The sequence below is a fragment of the Camellia sinensis genome, chromosome 6 (assembly GCF_055761805.1).
Source record: "Camellia sinensis isolate YWXY chromosome 6, ASM5576180v1, whole genome shotgun sequence".
Classification (NCBI taxonomy): Eukaryota; Viridiplantae; Streptophyta; class Magnoliopsida; order Ericales; family Theaceae; genus Camellia; species Camellia sinensis.
The window spans coordinates 2,110,001-2,117,500 of NC_138966.1; positions in this window are offsets into that span (position 1 = coordinate 2,110,001).

Consider the following 7,500-nt stretch of genomic DNA (forward strand, 5'->3'; position numbering starts at 1 on the left):
CATGCCACGGCCTCGGACCGCATGCCATGCCACGGCCTCATGTCTTGCCACGGCGTTGCCAAACATGCCATGCCACGGCCTCGGCCCGCATGCCTTGCTTCGGCGTCGCCCAACATGCCATGACATGCCACGGCCTCGGCCCGCATGCCTTGCTACGGCGTCGCCCAACATGCCATGCCACGGCCTCGGCCCGCATGCCATGCCACGGCCTCGGCCCGCATGCCTTGCGACGGCGTCGCCCAACATGCCATGCCACAGCCTCTGCCCGCATGCCATGCCACGGCCTCGGCCCGCGTGACATGCCACGGCCTCGGCCCGCATGCCATGCCACGGCCTCGGCTCGCATGACATGCCACGGCCTCGGCCCGCATGCCTTGCTACGGCGTCGCCCAACATGCCATGCCACGGCCTCGGCCCGCATGCCATGCCATGGCCTCGGCCCGCATGACATGCCACGGCCTCGGACCGCATGCCTTGCTACGGCGTCGCCCAACATGCCATGCCACGGCCCCGGCCCGCATGCCTTGCCACTGCGTTGCCCGGCGTGCCATGCCACCGCGTTGCCCGGCGTGCCATGCCTTAGCCTTGGCCAACATGTCGTGCCACGGCCTCGGCCCGCATGCCATGCCATGCCACGGCCCTCATGTCTTGCCACGGCGTTGCCAAACATGCCATGCCACGGCCTCGGCCCGCATGCCTTGCGACGGCATCGCCCAACATGCCATGCCACGGCCTCTGCCCGCATGCCATGCCACGGCCTCGGCCCGCGTGACATGCCACGGCCTCGGCCCGCATGCCTTGCCACGACGTCGCCCAGCTTGCCATGCCACGGCCTCGGCCCGCATGCCATGCCACGGCCTCGGCGCGCATGACATGCCACGGCCTCGGCCCGCATGCCTTGCTACGGCGTCGCCCAACATGCCATGCCACGGCCTCGGCCCGCATGCCATGCCATGGCCTCGGCCCGCATGACATGCCACGGCCTCGGACCGCATGCCTTGCTACGGCGTCGCCCAACATGCCATGCCACGGCCCCGGCCCGCATGCCTTGCCACCGCGTTGCCCGGCGTGCCATGCCACCTCGTTGCCCGGCGTGCCATGCCTTAGCCTTGGCCAACATGTCGTGCCACGGCCTCGGCCCGCATGCCATGCCATGCCACGGCCCGCATGTCTTGCCACGGCGTTGCCAAACATGCCATGCCACGGCCTCGGCCCGCATGCCTTGCCACGGCCTCGGCCAACATGCCATGCCACGGCCTCGGCCGGCATGCCATGCCACGGCCTCGGCCCGCATGACATGCCACGGCCTCGGCCCGCATGCCTTGCTACGGCGTCGCCCAACATGCCATGCCACGGCCTCGGCCCGCATGCCCTTCTACGGCGTTGCCCAACATGCCATGCCACGGCCTCGGCCCGCATGCCTTGCCACCGCGTTGCCCAGCTTGCCATGCCACCGCGTTGCCCGGCGTGCCATGCCTTAGCCTTGGCCAACATGTCGTGCCACGGCCTCGGCCCGCATGCCATGCCACGGACGGCCTCGGCCCGCATGCCATGCCACGGCCTCGGCCCGCATGTCTTGCCACGGCGTTGCCCAACATGCCATGCCACGGCCTCGGCCCCCATACCTTGCCACCGCGCTGCCCAGCATGCCAATGCACCGCGTTGCCCGGCGTGCCATGCCTTAGCCTTGGCCAACATGCCACGCCACGGCCTCGGCCCGCATGGCTTGCCAGGGCGTTGCCCAACATGCCATGCCACGGCCTCGGCCCGCATGTCTTGCCACGGCGTTGCCAAACATGCCATGCCATGCCACGGCCTCGGCCCGCATGCCTTGCCACGGCCTCGGCCAACATGCCATGCCACGGCCTCGGCCAACATGCCATGCCACGGCCTCGGCCCGCATGCCATGCCACGGCCTCGGCCCGCATGACATGCCACGGCCTCGGCCCGCATGCCTTGCTACGGCGTCGCCCAACATGCCATGCCACGGCCTCGGCCCGCATGCCCTTCTACGGCGTTGCCCAACATGCCATGCCACGGCCTCGGCCCGCATGCCTTGCCACCGCGTTGCCCAGCATGCCATGCCACCGCGTTGCCCGGCGTGCCATGCCTTAGCCTTGGCCAACATGTCGAGCCACGGCCTCGGCCCGCATGCCATGCCATGCCACGGCCCGCATGTCTTGCCACGGCGTTGCCAAACATGCCATGCCACGGCCTCGGCCCGCATGACGTGCCACGGCCTCGGCCCGCATGACATGCCACGGCCTCGGCCAGCATGCCTTGCTACGGCGTCGCCCAACATGCCTTGCCACGGCCTCGGCCCGCATGCCATGCCACGGCCTCGGCCCGCATGACATGCCACGGCCTCGGACCGCATGCCTTGCTACGGCGTCGCCCAACATCCATGCCACGGCCTCGGCCCGCATGCCACGGCACGGCCTCGGCCCGCATGCCTTGCTACGGCGTCGCCCAACATGCCATGCCACGGCCTCGGCCCGCATGCCTTGCCACGGCCACGGCCCGCATGACATGCCACGGCCTCGGACCGCATGCCTTGCTACGGCGTCGCCCAACATGCCATGCCACGGCCTCGGCCCGCATGCCATGCCACGGCCACGGCCCGCATGCCATGCCACGGCCTCGGCCCGTATGCCTTGCCACGACGTCGCCCAACTTGCCATGCCACGGCCTCGGCCCGCATGCCATGCCACGGCCTCGGCGCGCATGACATGCCACGCCCTCGGCCCGCATGCCTTGCTACGGCGTCGCCCAACATGCCATGCCACGGCCTCGGCCCGCATGACATGCCACGGCCTCGGACCGCATGCCTTGCTACGGCGTCGCCCAACATGCCATGCCACGGCCTCGGCCCGCATGCCATGCCACGGCCTCGGACCGCATGCCATGCCACGGCCTCATGTCTTGCCACGGCGTTGCCAAACATGCCATGCCACGGCCTCGGCCCGCATGCCTTGCTTCGGCGTCGCCCAACATGCCATGACATGCCACGGCCTCGGCCCGCATGCCTTGCTACGGCGTCGCCCAACATGCCATGCCACGGCCTCGGCCCGCATGCCATGCCACGGCCTCGGCCCGCATGCCTTGCGACGGCGTCGCCCAACATGCCATGCCACAGCCTCTGCCCGCATGCCATGCCACGGCCTCGGCCCGCGTGACATGCCACGGCCTCGGCCCGCATGCCATGCCACGGCCTCGGCTCGCATGACATGCCACGGCCTCGGCCCGCATGCCTTGCTACGGCGTCGCCCAACATGCCATGCCACGGCCTCGGCCCGCATGCCATGCCATGGCCTCGGCCCGCATGACATGCCACGGCCTCGGACCGCATGCCTTGCTACGGCGTCGCCCAACATGCCATGCCACGGCCCCGGCCCGCATGCCTTGCCACCGCGTTGCCCGGCGTGCCATGCCACCGCGTTGCCCGGCGTGCCATGCCTTAGCCTTGGCCAACATGTCGTGCCACGGCCTCGGCCCGCATGCCATGCCATGCCACGGCCCTCATGTCTTGCCACGGCGTTGCCAAACATGCCATGCCACGGCCTCGGCCCGCATGCCTTGCGACGGCGTCGCCCAACATGCCATGCCACGGCCTCTGCCCGCATGCCATGCCACGGCCTCGGCCCGCGTGACATGCCACGGCCTCGGCCCGCATGCCTTGCCACGACGTCGCCCAGCTTGCCATGCCACGGCCTCGGCCCGCATGCCATGCCACGGCCTCGGCGCGCATGACATGCCACGGCCTCGGCCCGCATGCCTTGCTACGGCGTCGCCCAACATGCCATGCCACGGCCTCGGCCCGCATGCCATGCCATGGCCTCGGCCCGCATGACATGCCACGTCCTCGGACCGCATGCCTTGCTACGGCGTCGCCCAACATGCCATGCCACGGCCCCGGCCCGCATGCCTTGCCACCGCGTTGCCCGGCGTGCCATGCCACCTCGTTGCCCGGCGTGCCATGCCTTAGCCTTGGCCAACATGTCGTGCCACGGCCTCGGCCCGCATGCCATGCCATGCCACGGCCCGCATGTCTTGCCACGGCATTGCCAAACATGCCATGCCACGGCCTCGGCCCGCATGCCTTGCCACGGCCTCGGCCAACATGCCATGCCACGGCCTCGGCCCGCATGCCATGCCACGGCCTCGGCCCGCATGACATGCCACGGCCTCGGCCCGCATGCCTTGCTACGGCGTCGCCCAACATGCCATGCCACGGCCTCGGCCCGCATGCCCTTCTACGGCGTTGCCCAACATGCCATGCCACGGCCTCGGCCCGCATGCCTTGCCACCGCGTTGCCCAGCTTGCCATGCCACCGCGTTGCCCGGCGTGCCATGCCTTAGCCTTGGCCAACATGTCGTGCCACGGCCTCGGCCCGCATGCCATGCCACGGACGGCCTCGGCCCGCATGCCATGCCACGGCCTCGGCCCGCATGTCTTGCCACGGCGTTGCCCAACATGCCATGCCACGGCCTCGGCCCCCATGCCTTGCCACCGCGCTGCCCAGCATGCCAATGCACCGCGTTGCCCGGCGTGCCATGCCTTAGCCTTGGCCAACATGCCACGCCACGGCCTCGGCCCGCATGGCTTGCCAGGGCGTTGCCCAACATGCCATGCCACGGCCTCGGCCCGCATGTCTTGCCACGGCGTTGCCCAACATGCCATGCCATGCCACGCCACGGCCTCGGCCCGCATGCCATGCCACGGCCTCGGCCCGCATGCCATGCCATGCCACGGCCTCGGCCCGCATGCCTTGCCACGGCCTCGGCCCGCATGCCATGCCACGGCCTCGGCCAGCATGCCATGCCAAGGCCTCGGCCCGCATGCCTTGCCACGGCGTTGCCCAGCATGCCATGCCAGCGCGTTGCCCAGCGGGCCGTGCCGCAGCCTCGGCCCGCATGCCTTGCGACTGCCTTGGCCAGCGTGCCATGCCACAGCGTGCCATGCCTTAGCCTTGGACAACATGCCATGCCACTGCCTTGGCCAGCATGTCGTGCCACCGCCACGGCCAGCATGCCATGCCGGTCCGTTGCCCAGCATGCCACGGCCGTGGCGGCATGGCAAGCCACGGCCTCGGCCAGCATGCCATGCCACGGCCTCGGCCAGCATGCCATGGCACTGTCTTGGTCAGCATGCCATGCCATGGCACCGCCTTGTCCAGCACGCCGTGCCGCAGCGTTGGCCAGCATGCCTTGGCCGGCATGCCATGCCAATGCCTTGGGCCAACATGGCGTGCCACGGGCTGGGCCATGCCGGTCCGTTGCCCGGCATGCAACGCCGTGGCAAGACATGCGGGCCGTGGCATGGCATGGCATGCGGGCCGAGGCCGTGGCACGACATGTTGGCCAAGGCTAAGGCATGGCACGCCGGGCAACGCGGTGGCATGGCATGCCGGGCAACGCGGTGGCAAGGCATGCGGGCCGGGGCCGTGGCATGGCATGTTGGGCGACGCCGTAGCAAGGCATGCGGTCCGAGGCCGTGGCATGTCATGCGGGCCGAGGCCGTGGCATGGCATGTTGGGCGACGCCGTAGCAAGGCATGCGGGCCGAGGCCGTGGCATGTCATGCGAGCCGAGGCCGTGGCATGGCATGCGGGCCGAGGCCGTGGCATGGCAAGTTGGGCGACGTCGTGGCAAGGCATGCGGGCCGAGGCCGTGGCATGTCATGCGGGCCGAGGCCGTGGCTTGGCATGCGGGCCGAGGCCGTGGCATGGAATGTTGGGCGACGCCGTAGCAAGGCATGCGGGCCGAGGCCGTGGCATGTCATGCGGGCCGAGGCCGTGGCATGGCATGCGGGCCGAGGCCGTGTCATGGCAAGTTTGGCCCAGGCCGTGGCTCGACATGTTGGCCAAGGCTAAGGCATGGCACGCCGGTCAACGCGGTGGCATGGCATGCTGGGCAACGCGGTGGCAAGGCATGCGGGCCGAGGCCGTGGCATGGCATGTTGGGCAACGCCGTAGCAAGGCATGCGGGCCGAGGCCGTGGCATGGCATGCGGGCCGTGGCCGTGGCATGGCATGTTGGGCGACGCCGTGTCATGGCATGCGGGCCGAGGCCGTGGCATGGCATGTTTGGCAACGCCGTGGCAAGACATGCGGGCCGTGGCATGGCATGGCATGCGGGCCGAGGCCGTGGCATGGCATGCGGGCCGAGGCCGTGGCATGTCATGCGGGCCGAGGCCGTGGCATGTAATGCGGGCCGAGGCCGTGGCATGTAATGCGGGTCGAGGCCGTGGCATGGCATGTTGGGCGACGCCGTACCAAGGCATGCGGGCCGAGGCCGTGGCATGGCATGCGGGCCGAGGCCGTGGCATGGCATGTTGGGCGACGCCGTAGCAAGGCATGCGGGCCGAGGCCGTGGCTCGACATGTTGGCCAAGGCTAAGGCATGGCACGCCGGGCAACGCGGTGGCATGGCATGCTGGGCAACGCGGTGGCAAGGCATGCGGGCCGAGGCCGTGGCATGGCATGTCGGGCAACGCCGTAGCAAGGCATGCGGGCCGAGGCCGTGGCATGGCATGCGGGCCGTGGCCGTGGCCGTGGCATGGCATGTTGGGCGACGCCGTGGCATGGCATGCGGGCCGAGGCCGTGGCATGGCATGTTTGGCAACGCCGTGGCAAGACATGCGGGCCGAGGCCGTGGCATGGCATGCGGGCCGAGGCCGTGGCATGCCATGTTGGGCAACGCCGTGGCAAGGCATGCGGGCCGAGGCCGTGGCATGGCATGCGGGCCGTGGCCGCGGCATGGCATGTTGGGCGACGCCGTGGCATGGCATGCGGGCCGAGGCCGTGGCATGGCATGTTTGGCAACGCCGTGGCAAGACATGCGGGCCGTGGCATGGCATGTTGGGCAACGCCGTGGCAAGGCATGCGGGCCGAGGCCGTGGCATGGCATGCGGGCCGAGGCCGTGGCATGTCATGCGGGCCGAGGCCGTGGCATGGCATGCGGGCCGAGGCCGTGGCATGGCATGCGGGCCGAGGCCGTGGCATGGCATGCGGGCCGAGGCCGTGGCATGGCATGCGGGCCGAGGCCGTGGCATGGCATGTTGGACGACGCCGTAGCAAGGCATGCGGGCCGGGGCCGTGGCATGGCATGTTTGGCAACGCCGTGGCATGACATGCGGGCCGTGGCATGGCATGGCATGCGGGCCGAGGCCGTGGCGTGGCATGTTGGGCAACGCCGTGGCAAGGCATGCGGGCCGAGGCCGTGGCATGTCATGCGGGGCGAGGCCGTGGCATGGCATGCGGGGCGAGGCCGTGGCATGGCATGCGGGGCGAGGCCGTGGCATGGCATGTTGGGCGACGCCGTAGCAAGGCATGCGGGCCGAGGCCGTGGCTCGACATGTTGGCCAAGGCTAAGGCATGGCACGCCGGGCAACGCGGTGGCATGGCATGCTGGGCAACGCGGTGGCAAGGCATGCGGGCCGAGGCCGTGGCATGGCATGTTGGGCAACGCCGTAGCAATGCATGCGGGCCGAGGCCGTGGCAT